The sequence below is a fragment of the Seriola dumerili genome, unplaced genomic scaffold, assembly GCF_002260705.1.
Source record: "Seriola dumerili isolate Sdu_G_001 unplaced genomic scaffold, Sdu_1.0 BDQW01000138.1, whole genome shotgun sequence".
Lineage (NCBI taxonomy): Eukaryota > Metazoa > Chordata > Actinopteri > Carangiformes > Carangidae > Seriola > Seriola dumerili.
This window is the reverse complement of record NW_019174393.1, coordinates 15,391,096-15,415,746: the sequence shown is the minus strand read 5'-3', so window position 1 is coordinate 15,415,746 and position 24,651 is coordinate 15,391,096. Positions and strand designations below refer to the sequence as shown.

Below are 24,651 nucleotides of genomic sequence, written 5' to 3'. Positions count from 1 at the left end.
ATATATCAGAATATAGTGGGACACATGAACCACCAAGATTATGCATCGCAATTAGTATCAACCTTGTGACGAGTTTGTGACATTATTGCTGAAAGTAAGTGGAACAAATGAAACGCAAAAATCCAGGAGTTACAGATAAAAGATTTAACAGTCATTCAGTGTTGGGATTAAAGCCTGTGGTAGAGGACATCAGTCAATGAGGCGATGCAGGACACATTTGTGTTCACACTGCTGAAGGTATGCGGAGAATATCTTCGACCATGGTCTGTCATCAGATCTTAATTACATCCACAATGTGTCCATACTTATAGCTGTCCAATTAGACTAAGACAGTGTGACATTGTCATATGGATATCTTAAACAATACTTATACTTTCTGAGTGTGTTTATATTCCAACTTTAAGTTAGGTTCCACCGAGATTTGAACTCGGATCACTGGATTCAAAGTCCAGAGTGCTAACCATTACACCATGGAACCACAAGTAGTGGGAATACCTCAGCTTCACCCACGGCCAGCAATAAAACCTTGCCGGGGACAGGGATGTCAGGGCTGCTTTTAGCTGCTCGCCACACAAGGCAGAGATCATACCGAAGGTCAGTAAATCAGGATAAAGTGCTTATAGACTTGCCCTATAAGTGACAACCAGCAACAAAGTGCACATGGCTGACATGCTGGCGGAAAGTTGTGTCAAAGGGCACTCATATAGTCAGGATGGCCGAGCGGTCTAAGGCGCTGCGCTCAGGCCGCAGTCTCCTCTGGAGGCGTGGGTTCGAATCCCACTTCTGACATAAACATTTTCACTGAAGCTACATCAGAGCTATAACATTGTAGAGGCATTTTTCCAAGATAGTTGAGTTCCTGTTTTTATCTCTTAATCCGCCAGCACGATACAGAGTTAAGTTGTGGATTCGTAACTTAAGTCCCCGACCTCAGCAACACAACTCTGTATACCTTTTATGTCCTCCATCTACAACCATACATCAGATTCCCCCAAGAACTGAATTTGAAAAACTGATTTCTAAGTTGAGAATGCTAACCATTAACACGTGGAACTTTACAGAGCGGCATAGCTGTTGAACAGTTTTCTATACATACATGGCATACAAGCAGTGACACAGTGGTTGTATGCAAAAATGACCTATTAATAAACAGATCAATAAATAGACAACCCATCCATCCACGATCCATCCATCCCTTTTCTACCTCTTATCCGGGGTCAGGGTCGTGGTGGTAGCAGGTTAAGTAAGGAAGCCCAGACATCCCTATCCCCATCAATAATGTTTTCCAGCTCCTGGTGGGCGATTCCGAGGCACTCACAACGTGTTAGATGTGGTTCCATGGTGTAATGGTTAGCACTCTGGAACTTGAATCCAGTGATTCCCGTTTAAATCTTGGTGGAACCTGATTCAAAGTAGAGTTACAGATAGATGACTCAATAAGCATTCAGACACCCACATGCTCCAAGTAACTTTTTCTTTGCTCCCATGTGCAATCTTATATTTTACAAGCCAAGTCAAAACCAATTGAACCCAAACAGCAAAGTGCCTCAGAGCAAAGAAATTTTTGACCACTATCACAATTTCCTCTTTGAAGATTTTTGACAGTTTAGAGTCATCTGGTCAACGGCAGTCTCCTCTAACGTTATTCAGCATATGTTGTGCATTAGACTCAATAGTAGGCCGGTCTTAAAATTCTGCGATGGGGTTGATGTCATGATGGAATATGACAATATTTAATCATCAACTCTCCTTCATAGACTTAGTATCAGTAACTGTATAGCCATAGTGTAAATAGCCATAACATATTCTCTCCCACCACTTTCCTCTGTTGGCAGTAATCTAGTTAATAAACTTCTTTATTTACACTCAGTCGTTGTCCTGTTGTGTTTTTTTGTAGTAGGGACTGGAAATCCATTGAATCGAGGAGTCATGGCTTCTAATAACATTGATCACATTAATCAATGAAATTATTCTATGTTGTCCTCCCCCAGGAGCAAATTTTAAACGTTTTCTCCAATGCATCATGTCAGCTGTGTGGCATATCATTTGGTTAATTATGACATCTCTTACAAAGCTACACCACAGCATTTTAAGTGACGAGGCAAATAACAGAAGAGAGCAAAAAGAATGCAAAAGTTCAAGATTAACTGAACTTGCATGCACATTTGATGCCACACAATTAGGGATGGGTTTCATTAAGATTTTATCGTTACTACTAGGGGGAAAAAAAATTATTGCTTTATTTTCTCATATGTACTCAATTAACGTTATTGAGTGGCAAACTTCAACAGCATTGTTTTGAACAAATCACTATTATAGACTGGTATTGTGATGATTGAAATATAAAACAAGTCTAATCATCAATGATTTACTTTTTGACAGTGTTTTTACAGTGCAGTAGTTCCCCAGCTGCCCCCCACATCACTACATCCACCCCTGCTATGAGTGATCTGAAACCCAAACTGAATTTCTGAACAGTTCAGATGATGCTCTGACTGTCCATTTCAGATTGAATTTAAGAACACACCCAGAACAATCAGCTGGCTAATGGTTACTTTTCATCACTAACCCATGTTGGTATAATGTAGTTGACTCTGTGTGGGCCCCAGGCTGCTGGCATACAAAATACACCTGGATCAACAACGGATGAACTATGAGCTAGTCGGTAGATACAGTACATTTCTGCTGCACGGTGCTCCAGCGTGACACAGAGCTGCCCTCGACCCGCACACACACACACAGGCTCCGGGGGGGGGCATCTACTGCGTTGGGAACAGCGAAAATGCACCATAAACGAATGTCTTAATCAGAGACCAAGTTCGTGATATAAATGCGCGAGAGAACTTAATGTCGCGAAAACGATCAGGAATTAATTTTTCTTAATTTCTCCAGTACCGGCAGCAGAACCGATAACGTCGGAGCTCATCGATACTACGGCCGTTTAATGCCGGGTTTCGGTACCCATTCCTACACACAACGCAAATTATAGTTGAAAGATTGTAATTTTAAAAGTAACACTGTGGTTACTACCTGGGATTGGTGAAACTGTTTACCAAGATGGCTGCTACATTATTAGAGCCTCTCTGTGGCAAAAAAGTATTTCTAATCAAACAATTGATCGGCGGGCACGGGCCAGTTGAATAAGCTTGCTGTTTGTGAAATAACCCGGAACTCATTTTACTAGGTGTTATGCTCTCACACTCACAGTCAGGATGGCCGAGCGGTCTAAGGCGCTGCGTTCAGGTCGCAGTCTCCTCTGGAGGCGTGGGTTCGAATCCCACTTCTGACATATTTATTTTTCATTTCAGCAGCACCTATATTGTGTCACTGTTGTGTCGAGACGCGTAGGTATCTATCTGTTCAAAGTATGTCTCTCCACGAGTGTAGTTGTGTTGAACATTACATGAACGAACTGCTACAGCACTTGCATTTCTTTGGGTATCCACTAGAGGGCAGCAAAGGCCAGTGAACAACTGAAAGTCTATTTTTTGAGGAGGCTACCTAGTCAGAATCAGAACCTTGCTATTTACAATTAGGTTTTCAACATACAAGGATTTTGCTTTGGTGTTTTGGTGCATATCAATAGACATAGTAAAAAGAAAAGAAATATAAGCAAAGATAAAACAAGTACTGCAGGTCAGATAGCTTTAATAGGAAAAAACCCCAAAAAACTAACAAGATAAAATATTTACAATAAAATGTGAAGAAAGTCCAGTCTTATCTGATAAGATTTGATGATATTATTACTGGTCGAAATGGTTGCATGTTTGAATACTATTTATGCTATGTATACGGATTACTTGCAAAATATAATAAAAACTAATAAATCAATAAATAATAAAAAATAAAGATACAATATTGAACATGTGAATCCTTCACTCTTTTCCATTTTCAAGGGAATTGGAAATGATTTTCCAATGATTTTCCAATTCATTCATTTCTGGAGTTTCAAGATCATCCAAAACAACAGAATCATTGCTCACACTGCTAAAGTAATGTGGCCACATGTGGCCCAGACCACCTCAAAATGTGGGCTGAGCAATCAGATCTCAAAAACATCTTGTGTGCGTTCACACCTGTAGAGCTGTCCACTTGTACATGGGACAGATGTTAAAACGAGGTCTGAACAGGGCAATTGTCTCATGGGAACCTTTTATAACAAGTCTGGGTGCTTTTCGTGTCCTCTATCTGTAATCTTACCTTAAAACAAGTTCCAGCAAGATCTGAGCTCAGCTGATCCATGTAGGAGGAGCACGAGCACTGCACATTTTGGAATAAGAATGAAAATGCTCATGTCAGAAGTGGGATTCGAACCCACGCCTCCAGGGGAGACTGCGACCTGAACGCAGCGCCTTAGACCGCTCGGCCATCCTGACTATATAAAGACCTTTTTACATGACTTCAAACTGAAAGGGCACAATTTTATTCATGTTTCACTTCCCTCCATTTTATTCAACTCAATGGATGGGCAGCAAAGGACACTGCATGCCATAGCCTGGCAATTAAACCAATTTGTATATGATATGGCAACTACTCTTTCTTATTTACTCTTTTTTGGCTATTGTACATCACTGTTCCTGGTTCATTCCTGGTCTGGTGATAGGTCACACTATGAAGCCAAAGCAGCATCCATCTGGTGTATGCAGTCAGCATATATCTGCAAAGCAACTGGGTTTAATGTACTGTTGCTTCACTCTCTAGCACACTGTTTTGTGCCATGCACAAGACTGGTACTGACCAAATTGCTGCATCATCTCACTGTAACGGCAAAGGTATGTCAGCCTCCTCAGTAGCACCACACCTGTCTGCTCACAGACAAACCAGTTTGGTATGCCAAGAGGCTCCACCAGCAGTGGTGTGTCATTTTTTCTCAACCGAAAGACACTCATGACACTGATCATCCTCCATGTCATCCAGATTAGTTTATTCAATATTGACTTGTCTATATGGCAAATCTAAAATGCTGTACCTGTTCATGTCATAGAGAAAAACAAACTGCTCATGTGGTATCTAACTTGTCCTCTAAAGCATATATCAATTGCTCTCTTGCCATTTTAAGAGACATATTGTAGCCTAAACAATGTTCCTCTTCTTAGCAATGTCCAACATCCCCCACAGGCAGCTGCAGGAGAGCAGGGGTCTTGTGAGGTCTCTAGCACCATACAGTGGTCACTGCCTATATTACACACAGGCAATAATTTAAAAAGAAAAGAACAGCCTCTTGACACTGTATCATGTTTGTAAAGCCCAAAATGAACCACTTCTGAGAGTCTGTAGATAAGACAGATCTCAAAAGTGGTGAATGATAGTCACAGGTCAGATTAAAACCAGGGCCACTGCAGTTAAGACTAAGCCTTTATAGTACACGCCCCAGCGTGTACTATAAAGGCTTAGCGTGTTTCTTTTTTCTTGTTTTGTTTTGTTTTTCAGTTTCCCTGTTACTCCAGTAATATTGACACCAAGGTCATCAAACAATACTTAAATGATAAATATACATAAAATAAATGATAAACAAGAGGTGCATACATTTTATTTACACAGAGAAGTGATGACACACAAACACAAATGGGAGGGGAAAAGGGAAGTATTTGCAAAGCCTTCTGAGGAAAGGGAGGAAAGAAAAGGAGATACAACTATGAAAAAAAAAACGGCTGTATTTAACTGCTGTATTTACCTTCCCTCTTGAACCCTATTCTTATCTGTGCTCACCATTTCTCTATGGTGGCCCTGAGAGCTCAATGCAATGCAAAGGGGTTGGTGGGGGCACCATGAAGGAATAATCCTAACCGCAGCGGCATGGGTCCAACTTGTGGCCCTTTGCTGCATATCATACTCGCTCTCTCTCCCTGACTTTCCTGTCTCTCTCTCTCTCTCACTTTTGGAATTAAGGCAAAAAAAAAGAGTGATGAACCTGTCTGGGACACACTTATTATCCAATGCTTTTAACTTCAAAAGTCACACAATCGTGCATACACACACAACAAGTCCCAGCCAGGTTTATCACTTTTTGGTGTCCCCTGGAAACACTTCCATTGTGTTGCGTGAATTTGCAGCGCATGTGTTGTCAAATTGATGACGTTTTCTGAATTTGCAGTGCGTTTGTGTATTTGCATGTGTTTTCTTAAGTTTCAGTGTGTTGAGCTCTCAGGGCCACCGTACTTAACCTCTCCTCTCCTCTAGTTTCCGGTGAATGTGAGCATGAGTGGCGGTGGTGGACGTACGAGTGGCGCGGAGTTTGAATTGGTTTTTTTCTGTTTTTCCAGCTGTTCTTCCACTGTTTCTATCTGCATGATCAGGTAAGCCACTTTAATAGTTTTTTTGTCGAGTTGTTGGTGTGATTGTCGGTGTTGCTGGCGGGTATTTCAGGAGGAATGGCGTCCTCCGAGACGCCTCCTCCGTCTATCCGACAGGGAGTGCGGATAGTCCCTCCGGATGGTACTGTTACTGTTGAGGAAGTTCTGCTGGCTGCAGGTGAGCAGGTAGGACATAACAGTCTGGTTTATGTATCTCGAATGAACAAAGCTGTGGTTGTGTTCCTTAAGAGTGAATCACTGGTTTACAAGCTGATAGAGAGTGTTGTGTTCATTAGGGATTTATTTGTGCAGGTTTCCCCGCTGTCGGTTCCCTCCACACGGATTACCGTTTCAGGTGTTCCGCCGTTCATTCCTAACGAGCTGTTGGAGAACGAGCTACGTCGGTTCGGGAAATTTGCGAGTGGGTTTAAAACTGTCACTTTGGGGTGTAAAGACCCTAAACTCAAGCATGTGCAGTCTCTAAGGCGACAGGTGTTCATGTTTTTAGACTCACCCACACAGACTGGAGGTATCTTTCAGAGTCAAGCACTGTGACGATTATTATATGGTGTATGCCAGTTTGGGACAGACGAGATACTTTGAATGTGGAGATGTGGGACACAAGCGTTTAACGTGTCCGCACAAGGACAAGGGAGTGATTGTCGGTAGTAAGGGCGGCTCCGCGAGCGCCGAGGCGGCGTCCGGTGCGTCCGGGACTAGCGCGGTTGCGTCTGGCGCTGCGGCCGGTTCAGGGTCCGTGGCAGGCGGGATTGTGGAAATCTGCAACAGTGCATCATCTTGTATCAACAATGTTGAGGAGTCTGTAGAGCAGGAGGAATATGTGCTTTCAAGAAATCTGCGTAGCTCCAAGTCTGTAGAAGTCAATGGAAAAACACAGTTGGTTGGAAATAATGAAGGAGCAGTTTCTACAAGTCCTCCTTGCAAAAAGGTGGCTATAAATGAAGGACAGGGGTTGTGCAACAGCCAGGCTTAATGTGATGGAGAGGACATGGAAGATGATTATGAGTCAGATAATGTGTCTATTGCTGACACGTCTTGAAGGAGTACAGATCTTTATTCACTGGAGAGAATCAATCTCTTTTTGGATGAAACTTACAAAAGATCAGTAAACATGAGTGATTATTTCAGTGACACTGAAAAATTCAATAGATCTGTTAATGTACTGAAAAGACAAGTTCGGTTTGACCTCTTGGATGAAAAGAAGCGCTTCCCTCTGAAGAAGCACATTACCACTCTGAGAAAAGGTAAAATTGCAAAAAAGACAAAGAAGTAAAAAATGATCATGCATCACAAGGTGTTTTTCTCTATCCACTGCTCTCTGCTTGTTTCTGCTTGTCTGTTTCTCTTTTCTGACCTCTCTATGAAGAGACTTTAGATAGGATCTTTAAACATAAATGGTGGGAGGGATAGGCAGAAAAGGGCACTAATCCCTGAGGTCTCAAATCAAAAAGGGATCGATGTGTTGTTCTTACAAGAAACACATAAATACATCTGATGAGACAGATTGGGGTTTATGGTGGGATGGTTCTTATAATCTAAGTCATGGGACAAACTCATGGAACAAACTTCAGTGAAGGGGGGTAGCTGTTCTTTTTAAAACATCTGCGAATGCAACCATTTTATCCTGTTCTGAAGTGGTGAATGGTCGTTTGTTAATTGTTCGGGCAGAAATAGAAAACTCGGTTTTCTGTTTCATTAATATCTATGCCCAAAATAACGAAGCAGAAAGAGTAGGATTTTACACTCTTCTCAATAATAAGTTACTGAACCACCATCAAGACCATATCATTATTGGTGGCGATTTCAACTGCACCATAGACTTTACTGAAGACAGGATAGGAGAAGAACTGTTTATTTTTGGCCCAAAGTATTAGGCAAAGAAAAAAATCTGTTTGGACATTGTTGAACTTTTTGTCTGGCTCTTTGTTGGCTATTTGGCTGAAGTGCAGAAACAGGGCCCAGGATTCTGGGAGTGTGGAGACGGTGTCGGTTCTGAAGGGTCTATTGAAGGCTCGACTGAGGGTGGAATATGCCTTCTATAAAGTAACGGACAATATGCAAGATTTCAACCGTGTGTGGGCTCTAGCAGGGGTTTTGTGTGCTGTGGGAGGGGATTGTTAATTTATGATCTGCAGAAAGTTTCATGTGGTTGTTGTTTGTTGGGTTTTTTTTTTTTTTTGTTGTTGTTCCTGTTTCTTTTTGCTCTGATATGACAGTAATGTAGTTTTTTCCTTGAAGTGTTTAATAAAGGGACTTTGGAAACCAAAACCTCTCTGGATGTTGGTAGTGGGTAGTGACTCTGCTGAAACACTCTCCAGCTTCTGTATCTGATTGGTGCTGAAAGTCGTCCTCACTCTCTGATGATTGCCACTGTCAGCTGTGAACTCACACTCACATATAAGTTCAGCTGCTTTCATTTCATTTATCCAACCATGATCTTATTTGCATAAATATACATAATCACTGTGCTTTACTCAGTTCATGCGCAGCTAACTTTCCCTCACACTTCCTCCTTTTAATTGCTTTTCATGCCTCTTTCTTGCTCACATTCATTCACATACAACATCACACAATGCAATTCCCCAAACTGTATTTAGAGTAGATGGAGCATTTAGCATGGAGCTTCCAATGAATAACTAATGAGATGGATATTTGGAATCAGCTTCAAAGAGAATCATCTAGAGAACAGGAGCAAACACACTCCCCAGAGTGTGTTTAATAACTAACTTTAGGAACACCTGATTACACATTTCATCTCTGACTGTGAGAAACTTATGACCTTCTCTTTCTTAGTTTCTGTCTGTGATGTTGCATCATTCATGTTGGAAGGAACATAAAAATACAAGTGTTCCCATTAAGTCTTTAACTGATTGGATTTGTCTGCTATTACATGACATGATTACATGAGTGTTTTCAAAAGTCAGTGAGAAGTCAGCAGAGAAGAAGAGTAGCTGCTTTACTTTGTACACATTACTTAGTAAATTTCACTTCCTGTTTAACACACTATTGTGAACCATGTCATGTATTAAGAGATAACAGGACTGAATACTCCTGTAATAATGTACTAACTGCTGAGTGCTCGTGCAATAATGTAGTAATTTCTATTGAATAGTCATGTAATAATGCAGTAATAAAGACTAAGTGTCAGAACATCAGCATGTTCGCAGTTTTTAATTCCCCTTGTTTTTATGCCTCTGCGCTGATGACAGCCAGAGCCGGAGGAATATTGGTTTTGGGTTGTCCATTCGTCTGTCCGTCCATCTGTCAGTCCGTCCATCTGTCCACCCCATTCTTGTGGACACGATATCTCAGTAACGCCTAGGTGCAGTTTGCATGCTGCCGTAGTTGAAAATAAAGCTTGGAGGACTTGATTGATTGCATCACATCATTTCTCCTCGTGTCAGCTGCACATTCAAGCTGCCGATCTCCTGTTCTACCACATCCCAAAGGTTCTCTACTGGATTCAGGTCTGGAGACTGGGGACGCCACTGAGGTTCATTGAACTCACTGTCACGTTCTTGAAACCAGTTTGAGACCACTTTTGCTTTGTGACATGAAGCATTATGACGCTGGAAGTAGCCATGAAAAGATGGTGAACTGTGGCCATGAAGGGATGAACATCAGTAACAATACTCAGCTCTGTTACTGTAACTTTTATTCATCAGTGAATAGGACTTTTTTCCTGTCATCTACTGTGAAACACTGATATTTCTTAGCCCACCCCAAGTGTTTGGCCTTGTTTCCTCTCCTGAGAAGTGGTGTAGAAAATGCTACTCGAAGACAGTTTTCTTTTGATAGCACTTTTGCTGATTGGAGTCTTGTGTTGAAGGTGTGCTCTGCTATGATCTGAATTACAGGTGCAACCAAGCTAACAAGAGAATAAGGGAAATGTTAGTTAAACACAATTAAGTCTGTACATGCCCACACAGTCCTCAGGAGAGATCTAATCAGAACAAATAAGTGAAATCACCTGTGTGGGCTCACCACGAGAGCATTAGAATGACAGTTAAAATATCCGTGAATGTTTTAGTTTTGACACTGGGGCAAATTATACAGTATTCATAATGTCTACTCGTGCATCCAAATTCATTGCTGTCAAATCCAAATAATTCTTCTGGCATATAAATATTTTCTATCTGCTGTATATTGAATTCATAATACAATGTTGAGGACATCATCGCAGGCACAGATCATTTAGACTTTGTGTGCTCAAAACCAATAAGCTGATACATACATGAGTGTGTGAGAGACAATGCGTGTCCCTTCTGTAAACCCTCTCTGTAGATCTATAACTGTGTTACATGACCGAACTGATCTCAGATCTGTGTCATGACAGAAATCAGTCGGTAAACAAAGTTTTTCCGTATGGTTGAGCATTAAATACTGAGTTATTCTGCTCAGTACCTGATATGACAACTAGATAGAGCTGTTGCACACAGAACCTCCACAGTCTGTTTGCTGGACTCTCAGAAAATTACAGATCTTGGAGGGAGGATCTTCAGCATTCAGTATTCTGCTGCTGTGTGAGTAATTGTTTTGTATTTTGGTTGCAGAAGAAAAAATACGCCAGACCATCAGCTGTGACTACAGATGCAGTGTGATTAGTCTCTGTATGACCCACAGGGGGCGGCCTCAGGACATGTGGTTCTATGTTTTAACAACTTCTGCCAGTATCATTGAGGCTAAAACACAAAATACAAAGGTATATTGGATAAGAGTGTCCACTTAATGGACTGTATTTAGTGCTGAAAAGAGTCTTGTAGTGTACTTATGTATAAGTGTGAACAGGGACATATTGTGCTTTTTGTGACTTGCTCTGATTGAGCGGTTCTTAAGAGGCCTACCTTGAGCCCAGTCCGCCTGAGCATGCATTTTTGTTGTTACATCGCCGAATGTGAGTGAGTGAATGATAGAGTTGAGTTTGTGATGAAGTTACGCCATTGGATGGCTAAGTATTGGACTTTTCCCTTTGGCTGTTGCTCTGTCAAAATGATTTGGTGCAAACATTTACTATTATGTCATCAGGGGGCGTTTACAGTGAATACACAACAGTTTTCATATTCATTTTCATTTTCACCTAACATCAAATCTAACAACTTTTTGGACAAACATTAGCTACTTTCCAGAGAAGAGAGTCACCAGTACTGTCCTGTGAGTGATGGGCACACCTCTCTCTCTGTGTCTACTCTGTTCAGTGGAGCGGCAGTTTGTTACCCAGACGAAGGGGGTGCACTGTGTGAGAGACAAAAAAAAAAAAGAAAAGAAGATATTCTGTGGCTTTCTTTATATTTATGTTGGTTCGGTGCTTTTGTCAGACAATGTCATGGTTTTTAGCAGCTTGGAAATAGTTTGGAAGTGACTGACGGTTAACATCTAGTCTTAATGGTCTGGGTTTCAGTCACTATTTCAAACTGCAGAGAACAAGGAGGAGCGAATGCTGAATCCCCTGTGCAGGTGTATCATTCTTACATCAGACCACTGTCTGAATATGCAGTGCCTGCCTGGTGCAATGTAGAGAGAGCACAACTCATGAAACCAGGTATCCAAAATATTGCCATTAAAATGTGCTACTGACTATATACACAATAAATGCACCCACCAACTCTCTGGCCTGATGACACTACATGAAAGAATTGCTGTTTTGGAAAAATAATAGGGTTCTTTGCTCTATTTTTTAATACCTTTTCAATAATGGGGCAATTTTGGTACTGCGTCTTATTGTTAATAGCTCTTTTATGTCCTCTTTTTTTATATCACTTCTTACAGGCTACTAATGACACTTATTTTATAAAAGAGAAAAGAGAGAAAGGAAAAATATCAATGGAACGCTCCAGTGCACACACTCAGCGATAAAACTCCTCTCTGATAGCGTGAAAATCTTTACTTATGTGACCCGGTCATACACAAGACCCAGAATAAACTGGGGCCAAAGGCCGTTTATTTAGAATACACGAAATACATTTAATGAACAAGCCAAGAAAATAAACAGTGGGGCTGGACTGCACCATAAAGAAGCCAAGGTTATAAGATGCATCAAAAAGACGAATGATGTGGGCAAATTACAAATAAACCTCAACTACCATCACTGCAAACTGAAGTGAATCAAACCACTCAATAAGGCAAACATGCAACATGGCTACTCTACTACTGAGCCATGCACCTTTAACCTTAGATAAACACCTAACAAGTAATAAAAAACATAAATGGCCCATTCAATGGAATAGTTAAGCACTCAAATCTTATCTTACAACATTTTATGGAGCAAAGTGACCTGCCCCAATTAGAGACATGCAGGTGACTGAGATCTATATCTATAAATACCCTGAAGAATCTATAGAACCATTTAAAAGAAAATATTAATATTGTATTAAAGGCACTATAAACGATTTAAAAACATCTCTGTCCTGCTTGTGTATATTTTGTTTCTTGGCTGATGTGCCTAAGTTTTTGTCCCTCACTGAACATGAAGAAATGTATCATGGTGCTACAGTTTCACTATTAAAATCATGCTTTTAAAGATTTTTTTTAAATCAAAGTAGCCTACCAAATCAAACACCAAAAAAAAGCTGGCCTCAGGTGTGTCTCAGTGCAGGAAGAAAGGCCCAGGTGAGCTTCCCAGCTCTTTACATAGACTCTGCCCCCTTGCCTGGGTCCTAATGCAAGCTTCTTGTTTCCATGCCTTCCACACTTACATCTCCCTGTAGCTGCACTGCATGCTTCAAAGAGCAGACTTCGGCGTACAGCTGCTCCATCCTCCTAAGTAGGCTTGAGACATCCATGTTGGTAAATGTCACCGGCGGCAGTTCATCCAAGTAATATTCTCGTCACCCTCATTTGTTACTTCGAGGCAGCTCTTTAAGCTGAGACCTCTCTGTGGTCCTTTATGGGAAACGCTCCGCTGCGCAGTCGGGCAAAGTTCAAACAATTTTCAGTTCTTTGAGGATGATCTCATCCTGGCTTAATGTCTTCACTTTTACAGTGAGGTGGTGTGGTGTGGTGCAAGGAACATCAGACAACTGTTAACGTTGGATATAAGGTGATTTTCTTGTTTGGTTTTTTTTTGATCCAGTGTTGTAGCTTCCTCATATTTTGTCTGACGACACTTCAAACCATTTGTCTTTTCATCTGGACCTCTTTCCACTACACACTCAACATCCAGTAAACATGATGTAATATGGACCAATGAGCTAACAAAATATACTATAGGTGCCAGCAGTTTGTTCAATTAATAGTGGATACTTTGAAGTGGTGACTGAGTATCTGCCAGAGGAGCTTGTCTGTGTGTTTGTGCAAATGGTGGTGCAAATGTCTATACTTTCCATTCTTTCACATGTTCCAGCTTTGTTCGCACACCTGAGGGATGGATTTGGAATAAAGAAAAGTTTCACAGACTCAAGACTAATTCTTTGTTTGAAATCACTTCAAACCAACTGACTTCAAACCGACCGACAGTACAACAAAACATCTATGGATGATGATGATGATGATGATAATGACATGTTGTTAATGAGGCAATTTTATTTCTGTAACATAAATCTTTTAAAATGTAATTTATCAATTTGTAAATTGTTAAAATGATTTGTTATCTGCAAACTGAATTGTCAATACGAACCCTTTTGACATTTGAATCTGATCCACTGGGGTCGTACTGAGAACAAAGGGAGCAGTGGTCCTTTGTTCTCAGTACTAAAGGATCAGAATACAAAAGCGATTTATGAAATTTTAAAAACACAGAAAATCATTAACGTAATGTGAACAAGAGACACGTAATCCTGCATTTGACTCCCATTATATTGACTTATTTCATAATAATTGCTCCGGATGAGCCTGAATGTTCCAGGTGAGACATGTTGTCTTTGGATGGGTCAGTGTTGATGAGTGATGGAATATGTGGGAAAGCTTCCACTAATTCTGTTGTCAAGAAAAAACTGCAGATCATTTTAACGAGAGAAAATATTTGATATTTGATAACCATACAATGACTTCATTTGCATTACTAAACCTCTGCAGCTGCAGCCTTCTCTCTGAACACAGTTTTTCACAGGTCCTTTACTCCATCTGACATTTGACAGTCTGTCATGCCGCGATAAATCTGTCTCATTTTGAAGCTCTGAAATCTGAAATATAAACTAATATGGTTAAAAAAACAAACAAAAAAAAACTGATTAATGTATGTCTTGAATATAAAAGGTCCGGTATGCCCTAATGAATGTAAAGTCCAACTAACCGATTCAATTGAATTGAGTTTGTTTATCTAGCGCCTAATAATAACATACATTATACATTATTATTACAAGTTATTACAAGTTTCCCAATTGAAACACCTCAACCCTCAACCTCAACCGCCCTAACTCGTTAACATGGGTGCCGAAATGAGAATCAACACATTCCGCAGCTGCCACGCTCTTCCTGTGTGTTCCTGGCCTAAACCCTCCTAGTTCTGGCTGTTTTGGGGGCCCATTCAAACCTTTACAAAGGAATGGAAAGAGAAAAAGAGAGAAAGACAAGTGTTCACCATTCAGTGGCAAACATGAGTTAGCAGTAAAGAAAGAAACGGAGAAATAAAGAAAAGTGTATCAGCAGAGGGAAAGTCATTAATCACTGTGACTGCTCCGGACAGAACTGACTCCACCAGACACTGTGGCTCTGCACTGTGTGGATACTGTCTACACACACACACACACACACACACACACACACACACACACACACACACACACACACACACACACACACACACACACACACACACACACAGTTCATATCTCCGTCCTGGATGACCTCAGAGTGACGCCTGTTACTGGGCTCTTACATAATGACCAGGCAGACCAATCAATAATTTCCAGCACAAAGGGAAAAGCGTTGGGTGGAGCAGAGTGGCCTGATGGGAAAATGAGACCGACCTTGATCAGACCTGCCTGAGAGATGGATGGCCAAGACGGGGAAAGGATTGTCATGGCCGTCACTGAATATGACAAGGCATGCTAATTAGACATGACCGGTTAGACAGATTAACAGAGGCGGTGAACTCAGTAGTACTCAAGTACAGAAACTAAAAAGGTCACGTTCATGTCCTTTATGACAGTTGCAGAAAACACTACACAGACAGAATCCAGTGACTTTTAACCATGAGTCTGTGTTTGAGAGCGGAAGAAAGCTCTCTGCATGTTTGCGTATATGGGTTGATATGTGTATAAGGAGAATGGAGGGAAAGAAGGAGCAGAGGTGGTGTTGGGCTCACAATATATTATTCTTCTCCTTGCTGACCGATGCTGCGCTGTGCTGTTAATTTGCCCTCATAGTAACACTTTAAACCATTAAGAAAGAAGCCTACTACAATTTTACACTGTTAAAATTAACTGAGAGTTGTTTGCTGAAAGCTAATTCCATTTTAAAAATATATTTTAGAGTTGGTCTTAAATGACAACACAGACATGTAAAATGCTCATCCGGTGGAATGTCAAGCAGCCATAGTGTTGTGCAGGGTTATTATATGCCATCAAAGTGGATTGATAGCAGTTTATTTTGTAGCCTGAGAAGAAAGTAAACTCTTCAATGAAAATCTGGCACTCCCAGATGACTTGGGTGAGAGGGTGCACTAGTTTATTGCAGGGCTGACATATAGCGATAAACAACAATTCATGTTCACATTCACACGTGCAGGAAATTCAAAGTAACCAATTAACCCGCATGTCTTTGGATTGTGGCAGGAAGCCAGAGCACCTGGGGGGGAAACCCAAACAGGCGCAAAGAGAACATGCACCACTAGTACAGTACCACTAACTGTAGGTAATGTACTGACCAAATATGACTATCTCACACAACCCCACGTCAAAAAACCCAAACTATCTCTATAACGTTGAAATTTGAACATACAAAGCAGAAGTAGCTTCAACTCACCTTTTGGCTTGTATTCTGAGCCAGTTTGGTAAACTCTAGCTTAATGTGTCTGGAGGATAATCAAACAAATAGAAAACACACCCCATTTCCACACTCTACATAATTGTTTTTCAGGGAGCCAAATGTGCTTGGCATCACCAAATGTGGAGCACATCTGTCCACAAGGCCTTCACTCAATCAGCGAGGCAACTTTGCTGAATGAAAGAGTGGCAGCAGTTGTGAGTTGTTTTTTGTTGCGCCAGTGAAGGATGCTTCTCACGGCCGTTCTTTGAATCCATCTACACTTGTACATGCAAGTTTCTCCTCGGGATGCTATTATTTTCCAGAAGCAGCGTGTGGAAGAAGGCAGGAGATTAACTGAACCGTGTCTGTGTAAAAAATATTGATTATGTTTGGAGCATTCAGAGAGGATTATTATGGACTGTGAAGAGCCTGAGTGTGTGGCTGAGGACACATTGAGATGATTACAGTCTGTTTATTTTTGGCCACAAAGACATACTCTAAATGCAGGGCTGGTAGCACAGTGCTGTGTGTGTGTGTGTGTGTGCGCTGCAGGTGGACAGAGGAAGAGGGCACAGTCAGCTTTATGGGTATGAGGAGAATCTGTGATTTCATCTCCATTCTGCATGAGGATGAAGTGAGACAGGAAGACACAGAGAGCTTTAAAGTGCTCCCACAGGACCTGTAGAGTCGCTGCACTCTTGCTGTTTTTTCAAATGATTCAGCTGTCAACCCGGCTGGCTCAGGATTTTACTTCATCACGCAGTGAGCAGGCCTCTTTAGTGTTTTACTGTTACTGTTCATCAGGAGCAGTGACATCATTACACATTTATATTAAATCTTGGCCTGTGTTATCTTATTGGTTCTATTTAAAGGAGATGGTTACTGACAGTTTTATGAGTCAGTGTATTTCTCAGCTTGCACTTTAATGTGGAATTAAATAAACAAGGCCCCTGGTGTGATAGTAGTCATTCATGCCTTTACAGGTCCCATATAGTATAAAGGTGGATGTCCATGTGTTGTTTGATTATAAAGCAGGTCTAGGTTTTATATTAATACTGTGAAAGTATCAAAGTGCTCAGTCCACAGAGAAATGCACACAGCCTGTATTCAGAAACTGAGCCTTAAAATCAGCTGTTAGGACTTCTGTAACTTTGTGATGTCACAACAAAGCAGTCACTGCTTTCAGCCATGTCCCAAGCCCCACCCACCTGCATCCACCATCTAACCTTGCAAGATTTGGTTTCTCTGAGTGTTTACCTGAAATCTGATATATTTTTATTCAATCACATAGAAAACAGTCAGCCGATCAGAAGAGAGACTCAGAGCAGATTGGGATCGCCAACCTGTTGTTACTAGAGCTCCAGAGAGAAGCCTGAGAGAGGAGATAAAACACATGAAAGTGTAAAGAATGGGACCTTTGAGTGAGTGAGAGAGAGAGAGAGAGAGAGAGAGAGAGAGAGAGATGCTCTGCTCTCTAGAACGATTTAGTATAATTAGTTTTGCTCTCACTCCTCTGAACTGGACATATCAGGTTCTCTCTGCCCAGACAAACAGGTTTTATCCCTCTTCTTTTCAGCCCATCTCATCGCTTCCTCCCTTGTTCATTAGATAGTTCACAGTGGAGGGCGGCTGACTGACAGCTAATATTCGCGGCTCTGACATTCATTCCACTATTCTCTGCTCTCTCCTGGATTCCTACGTTCCTGGGGAGGAAGAACAAAGAGGATTTTTCCATTGGCCAGTTGATTTCTTAAAACTTTTGTCCTTCATCTATGGCAGCGGCTTCAAAAAATACACCATACTCCAGGTTTCCCAAGAGCTTGTGAATCTCTCACCGACCTTGGTTGTCACTGGGAAGTTTTCATTAAGAGGCCTTTTGGGTGCCGAGCAGGGAGCGGAGAAAGCTGCTGTGTGGCTCTGCTTGTGGATGTGTTTTAATCTGTGGACTCCAGAGACTGTTCAAACTAACATCTTACTTCCAAAAAGAACAAACACATTTATATTTAAACACCGTGATTCTTGTGCAGAAGTGTAAGACTTGACGAGCAGCGAGCTACTTATTATGCACTGAGAGGAGCAGCACAAAGCCTTGGGGATCAGGGCTGTTTAAGGAGTTCACTGCAAACTTTTCAGATCAGCTTGAAGGAAATTCAGTGAAGGTCTTACACTGAAAAATATATGCAGTGCAGCTGCTGTAAGGCACATTTATGTCATGCTGAGTGACTTTCTTTTTTTTTTTTTTATATCAAAAAGTATATCTTCTTTGAATAAATCTCAGGTAAGATGATGCCACACAGATGTAAATGTAGTCATTATTTAATGCTTTATGTATAGTGAAGAGTAAATTAAGTATACATAGGGAAGGAAGGAGGAACTACAAGAATAGACCCATGGTTCTGGCTGCTTTCTTCTGACCTCTTACCTACACTGGGTATTTTTGGTAACTTCAAGCATTTTATTCAAAAACAGCACTGATTTATTATCTAGCAACAACTTGAAATCATTTTGCCTTCAGTAGACATGTGTTTTCATAGTCCTAACAAGACAGAAAAAAACTTATGTGGGTGAAAGTCGTAATACAGAAAAATAAGACAAAGAATTAAATAAAATTAGAATTACCACCTCGTGGTTGTCTGTCTCCACCACTCAGACCAGTTTCAGATTACATCCCTATTTATCCAGGGTCATATAAAATATGAACCATTTGTGTAAAGTTTTGTCATAATTTCTTTCTGAAGTCTTGAGTAATGGCTAAAAAGAGATTTCTGAGATCACTTTGACCTTTGACCACCAAAGTCTAATAAGTTCATCCTTGTGTCCAACTGAAGGTTTTCTACCAACTTTGCAGAAATTCCCTCAAACAGAAATATTGCATTCGCAAAGCTAAAACCATATTTTGTGAGGTCATCATGACCTTTGACCACTAAAATCTAATCAGTTCATCCTTGAGTCCTAGTGAATGTTTGTGCCAAATTTGAAGAAGTTCTGTCAAGGCATTACTGAGATATTGTGTCCATGAGAATGGGACAGAGCAATTGAGCTGAATGTGTCAGCTGAATGCACACAGCTCACAGCTCATTATCAGAAGGAAGACACTTAAAGATTTGTACTTATCGGATTGGATGGTTTACAATTCAATGCCACGACAGAAATCACAAACAACATTGAGGAGTAACAATATGCTATAAGTAGCCAAACACAAAAGAAAGAGGCAAAGCTCATCAGTAGCCAAATCAACAAGGACATATGAGATAATTCTCTTATTGTCAAAGTCAAACACAATGAAGTGGATGTGCTTTAACTCTAACTGTCTCTGTGTTTACAGTCTTGGATGAAACACTGATGCTCAGCTGGTTTTAGAAAACTTGAAACTGTCTTCTCATGTGATGAGGGCTCATGTGAGGTCTCTAGCACCATCCAGTGGTCACTGCCTAGAATACACACAGGCAATTTTTGTACAGCCATCAAATTAACCTGTTGATCCACAGCTCCTCAGGCATGGTGGATGGGTCTTTGTCTTTTTTTTTTTTTTTTTTTGCAATTTTTCTTGTTTTTTTTTTTAGTATCCATGCAGTAGATATTGACACCACTTTCTGGCAAAATGTCAGCCTTGTGCACTTCATTGCTGGTTGTCACTTACAGAGCAAGTCTATAAGCACTTTATCCTGATTTACTGACCTTCGGTATGATCTCTGCTTTGTGTGGCAGGCAGTTAAAAGCAGCCCTGACATCCCTCTGCTACACACTAAAGTGCTCATGGCACGTCCTCAGTGAACTGGGTAGGGTTCACTTGACTTCGCTCTGTGTCGCGCTGCCAGATTAAGAAATGAAAGCCCTTAATGACTACATCTTGAAATGTCTAAACAGCCCATCCGTGTACGATCCCACCCTATTTCCAGGTGCGCCAGGCACTGCCAGTCACATACATGCCCAAGTGCTCATGGCACATCCTTAGCGAACTGGGCAGGGAACACCTGACTTCACTCTGTGTCGTGCTCGCGGATTAAGTGATGAAAGCCCTAAATACTACGTCTGGAAACGCGTAAACTGGTGATCCGTGTATGAGGAAAGCTCAACTGTTTTGGACATTATCTCTACAGGGTTACAGTTCAGATGCTGCTCCTGTGAAAATATTCATGTCAGAAGTGGGATTCGAACCCACGCCTCCAGAGGAGACTGCGACCTGAACGCAGCGCCTTAGACCGCTCGGCCATCCTGACTACATGGGGCCTCATTGACACCACTTTCCGGCAACATGTCAGCCATGTTCACTTTGTTGCTGGTTGTCACTGATAGGGCAAGTCTATAAGCACTTTATCCTGATTTACTGGCCTTCGGTATGATCTCTGCTTTGTGTGGCGGGCAGCTGAAAGCAGCCCTGACATCCCTCTCCCCAGCAAGGTTTTATTGCTGCCCCTGGGTCATCCTGAGGTATTCTCAGTAACCTTTCAAGTGGTTCCATGGTGTAATGGTTAGCACTCTGGACTTTGAATCCAGTGATCCGGATTCAAATCTTGGTGAAACCTAACTTAAAGTTGGAATATAGATACACCCAAGAAGCATACAGATTTGTTGTTTAAGATATCCATGTGACAATGTCTCTGTTTCATCTGATCACAAGTGGACAGCTACAAGTACAATTGTAAACATACCCAACACATTGTGGATATATTTAAGATATGAGAGCAGACCACGTTCGAAGGTGTTCTCCACATGCCTTCAGCAGTGTGAACACAAATGTTTCCTTCATCGCCTTATTAACTGATGTCCTCTACCACAGGCTTTAATCCCAACACTCTGAATGCCTGTAAAGTCTTCTATCCCTAACCCCTGAATTTCTGCATTTCATTTGTTCCACTTATTTTCAGCAATAATGTCACAAACTCGTCACAAGGTTGATACTAATTGCGATGCATAATCTTGGTGGTTCACGTGTGGAAGTGTCCCACTTTAGTCTGAAGGTGCATTGTACCGGTTCCATGGTGTAATGGTTAGCACTCTGGACTCTGAATCCAGTGATCCGAGTTCAAATCTCGGTGGGACCTGGTTTTGAGAAGTTGTACAGGCACTAATGTGGCACTTAACAGCAGATGTTTATGGATCGATGTATGACCAACAAAGCAGGTCACTATTATACACAGAGAATAAGACAATCATAAGATCTTTGACATGTAAAAGGTAAAAAGACCTCAAGATGTTTCCCCTGAGAAAATCTCTCCACAGGATTCCCAAACTCTCCATGCGTAATGACGTGAAGAGTCCTTTGTTTGAAGGGGATGAAAGTAGTGAATGTGACTGGCCATGATTATCACAAGCTGTAACATGCCCCTCTGTAATGTAGGTTATGATAATGTTTTTTATATCTGATCCCAGCCCATTTTTTTGCCAGGTGCCGCTACACACTAAAGTGCTCATGGCACGTCCTCAGTGAACTGGGTAGGGTTCACTTGACTTCACTCTGTGTCACGCTGCTAGATTTAGAAATGAAAGCCCTAAATGACTACATCTTGAAATGTCTAAACAGCCCATCTGTGTACGATCCCACCCTATTTCAAGGTGCGCCAGGCACTGCTAGTCACATACACGCCCAAGTGCTCATGGCACATCCTTAGCGAACTGGGCAGGGAACACCTGACTTCACTCTGTGTCGTGCTCGCGGATTAAGTGATGAAAGCCCTACGTCTGGAAACGCGTAAACTGGTGATCCGTGTATGAGGAAAGCTCAACTGTTTTGGACATCATCTCTACAGTGTTACAGTTCAGATGCTGCTCCTGTGAAAATATTCATGTCAGAAGTGGGATTCGAACCCACGCCTCCAGAGGAGACTGCGACCTGAACGCAGCGCCTTAGACCGCTCGGCCATCCTGACTACATGAGGCCTCATTGACACCACTTTCCGCCAACATGTCAGCCATGTTCACTTTGTTGCTGGTTGTCACTGATAGGGCAAGTCTATAAGCACTTTATCCTGATTTACTGACCTTCGGTATGAGCTCTGCTTTGTGTGGCGGGCAGCTAAAGCAGCCGACATCCCTCTCCCAGCAAGGTTTTATTGCTGCCCCTGGGTCATCGTGAGGTATTCTCAGTGATCTTTCAAGTGGTTCCATGGTGTAATGGTTAGCACTCTGGACTTTGAATCCAGTGATCCGAGTTCAAATCTTGGTGGAACCTAACTTATAGTTAGAATATAGATACACCCAAGAAGCATACAGATTTGTTGTTTAAAATATCAATGTGACAATGTCTCTGTTTCATCTGATCACAAGTGGACAGCTACAAGTACAACTGTAAACATACCCAACACATTGTGGATGTATTTAAGATATGAGAACAGACCATGTTCGAAGGTGTTCTCCACATGCCTTCAGCAGTGTGAACACAAATGTTTCCTGCATCACCTAATTAACTGATGTCCTCTACCACAGGTTTTAATCCCAACACTCTGAATGCCTGTAAAGTCTTCTATCCCTAATCCCTGAATTTCTGCATTTCATTTGTTCCACTTATTTTCAGCAATAATGTCACAAACTCATCACAAGGTTGATACTAATTGCGATGCATAATCTTGGTGGTTCACGTGTGGAAGTGTCCCACTTTAGTCTAAGGGTGCATTGTACTGGTTCCATGGTGTAATGGTTAGCACTCTGGACTCTGAATCCAGCGATCCGAGTTCAAATCTCGGTGGGACCTGATTTTGAAAAATTGTACAGGCAATAATGTGGCAGTTAACAGCAGATGGTTATGGATCGTTCAGCTTGCCACCTGAAGACCACAAATGGATTTTGAAGATTCTTTTCAAGATTGGGCCCAGGGGAAAACTGGAGCTTCAAGAGCTTGTTTGCCCACCCACTTCTTGTGTGGATGCCATACAAGTTGTGGAGGGTGAAGGTGGTCTGTGCAAACTCTGACTGTGGGCAGCACCAGCTCACAGGAGCTGGGCTGCACAAGAGGGCACGGTGGGTCCTGGATGTAGACAGGATCTACAATGTGGTGACAGAGACTCTGACCTGCACCAAATGTAGATCCTCCCATGTGTCCTGGACTCAGACTGTGCTCACCCAGCTGGACCTGGCACACAGGTCGGAGTTTTGGGTCATCCTCACTCAAAAGTCAGTAATGTATCTTTTCTCTGTTCCCTTGTTAAATAGAAATATGTAAAACATTCTTACTGATATATCTGTCTATGTCCAAGGTTCACGTGTGACATCCGGGTGATCCGGCTTCTGCGAGAGAGAGGCCTGGGTAACAGCCCGACACGGGTTTTGAAGCAGCTGAGGGAGAACCACACAGAAGAGTGGCTGCATCGTGTGGAAAGATACACCACTGAGTGTTTGGACTTCCTCCAGCGCCCCGGACTGCTACCCATGGTCTTCCCTGAACCTCCAGAGCCTGCTGTGGTGCCGAGCTGTAAGTGGCTCCTCTCAGTCTACAGCCAGGACATCCTGACGAGGCTGGAGGAAATCAAGGCCCGCATCACCTCCACCTATGGGACCATTTTAAAAATGGACTCCACCAAAAAGGTTGAAGAAACTTTTTTATCTAAAATAACTGCTTATATTATAGACTAGTGCCTTTACTTTAGTATTTCTGAATCATGTTCACCAAGGTCTTATACATTTTGTGTGCTTCAGACGATGTATGACCAACAAAGCAGGTCACTATTATACACAGGAGATAAGACAATCATAAGATCTTTGACATGTAAAAGGTAAAAAGACCTCAAGATGTTTCCCCTGAGAAAATCTCTCCACAGGTTTTTTTTTTGCAATTTTTCTTGTTTTGTTTTTCAGTATCCATGCAGTAGATATTGACACCACTTTCTGGCAACATGTCAGCCTTGTGCACTTCATTGCTATTTGTCATTTACAGAGCAAGTCTATAAGCACTTTATCCTGATTTACTGACCTTCGGTATGATCTCTGCTTTGTGTGGCAGGCAGCTAAAAGCAGCCCTGACATCCCTCTGCTACACACTAAAGTGCTCATGGCACGTCCTCAATGAAGTGGGTGGGGTTCACTTGACTTCGCTCTGTGTCGCGCTGCCAGATTAAGAAATGAAAGCCCTAAACGGCCCATCCGTGTACGATCCCACCCTATTTCAAGGTGCGCCAGGCACTGCTAGTCAAATACACGCCCAAGTGCTCATGGCACATCCTTAGCGAACTGGGCAGGGAACACCTGACTTCACTCTGTGTCGTGCTCGCGGATTAAGTGATGAAAGCCCTAAATACTACGTCTGGAAACATGTAAAATGGTGATACGTGTATGAGGGAAGCTCAACTGTTTTGGACATCATCTCTACAATATTACAGTTCAGATGCTGCTCCTGTGAAAATATTCATGTCAGAAGTGGGATTCGAACCCACGCCTCCAGAGGAGACTGCGACCTGAACGCAGCGCCTTAGACCGCTCGGCCATCCTGACTACATGGGGC

At 41.9% G+C, this 24,651-nt stretch overlaps 10 non-coding genes across 10 annotated transcripts; 5 read left to right on the top strand and 5 right to left on the bottom strand.

Annotated features, from left to right (window-relative positions):
* Window positions 1–406: 406 nt before the first annotated feature.
* Window positions 407–478, bottom strand: trnaq-uug. Its single transcript has one exon. It is a non-coding gene; the product is annotated as a tRNA-Gln (tRNA).
* A 228-nt stretch (window positions 479–706) lies between these two features.
* On the top strand, window positions 707–789 carry trnal-cag. The gene has a single exon. It is a non-coding gene; the product is annotated as a tRNA-Leu (tRNA).
* A 2,417-nt stretch (window positions 790–3,206) lies between these two features.
* trnal-cag lies at window positions 3,207–3,289 on the top strand. The gene has a single exon. It is a non-coding gene; the product is annotated as a tRNA-Leu (tRNA).
* Window positions 3,290–4,293: 1,004 nt separating this feature from the next.
* On the bottom strand, window positions 4,294–4,376 carry trnal-cag. The gene has a single exon. It is a non-coding gene; the product is annotated as a tRNA-Leu (tRNA).
* Window positions 4,377–20,354: 15,978 nt separating this feature from the next.
* Window positions 20,355–20,437, bottom strand: trnal-cag. Its single transcript has one exon. It is a non-coding gene; the product is annotated as a tRNA-Leu (tRNA).
* Window positions 20,438–21,190: 753 nt separating this feature from the next.
* trnaq-cug lies at window positions 21,191–21,262 on the top strand. Its single transcript has one exon. It is a non-coding gene; the product is annotated as a tRNA-Gln (tRNA).
* Window positions 21,263–22,004: 742 nt separating this feature from the next.
* On the bottom strand, window positions 22,005–22,087 carry trnal-cag. The gene has a single exon. It is a non-coding gene; the product is annotated as a tRNA-Leu (tRNA).
* A 230-nt stretch (window positions 22,088–22,317) lies between these two features.
* Window positions 22,318–22,389, top strand: trnaq-uug. The gene has a single exon. It is a non-coding gene; the product is annotated as a tRNA-Gln (tRNA).
* A 447-nt stretch (window positions 22,390–22,836) lies between these two features.
* Window positions 22,837–22,908, top strand: trnaq-cug. The gene has a single exon. It is a non-coding gene; the product is annotated as a tRNA-Gln (tRNA).
* A 1,650-nt stretch (window positions 22,909–24,558) lies between these two features.
* trnal-cag lies at window positions 24,559–24,641 on the bottom strand. The gene has a single exon. It is a non-coding gene; the product is annotated as a tRNA-Leu (tRNA).
* Between the last annotated feature and the right edge of the window lie 10 nt (window positions 24,642–24,651).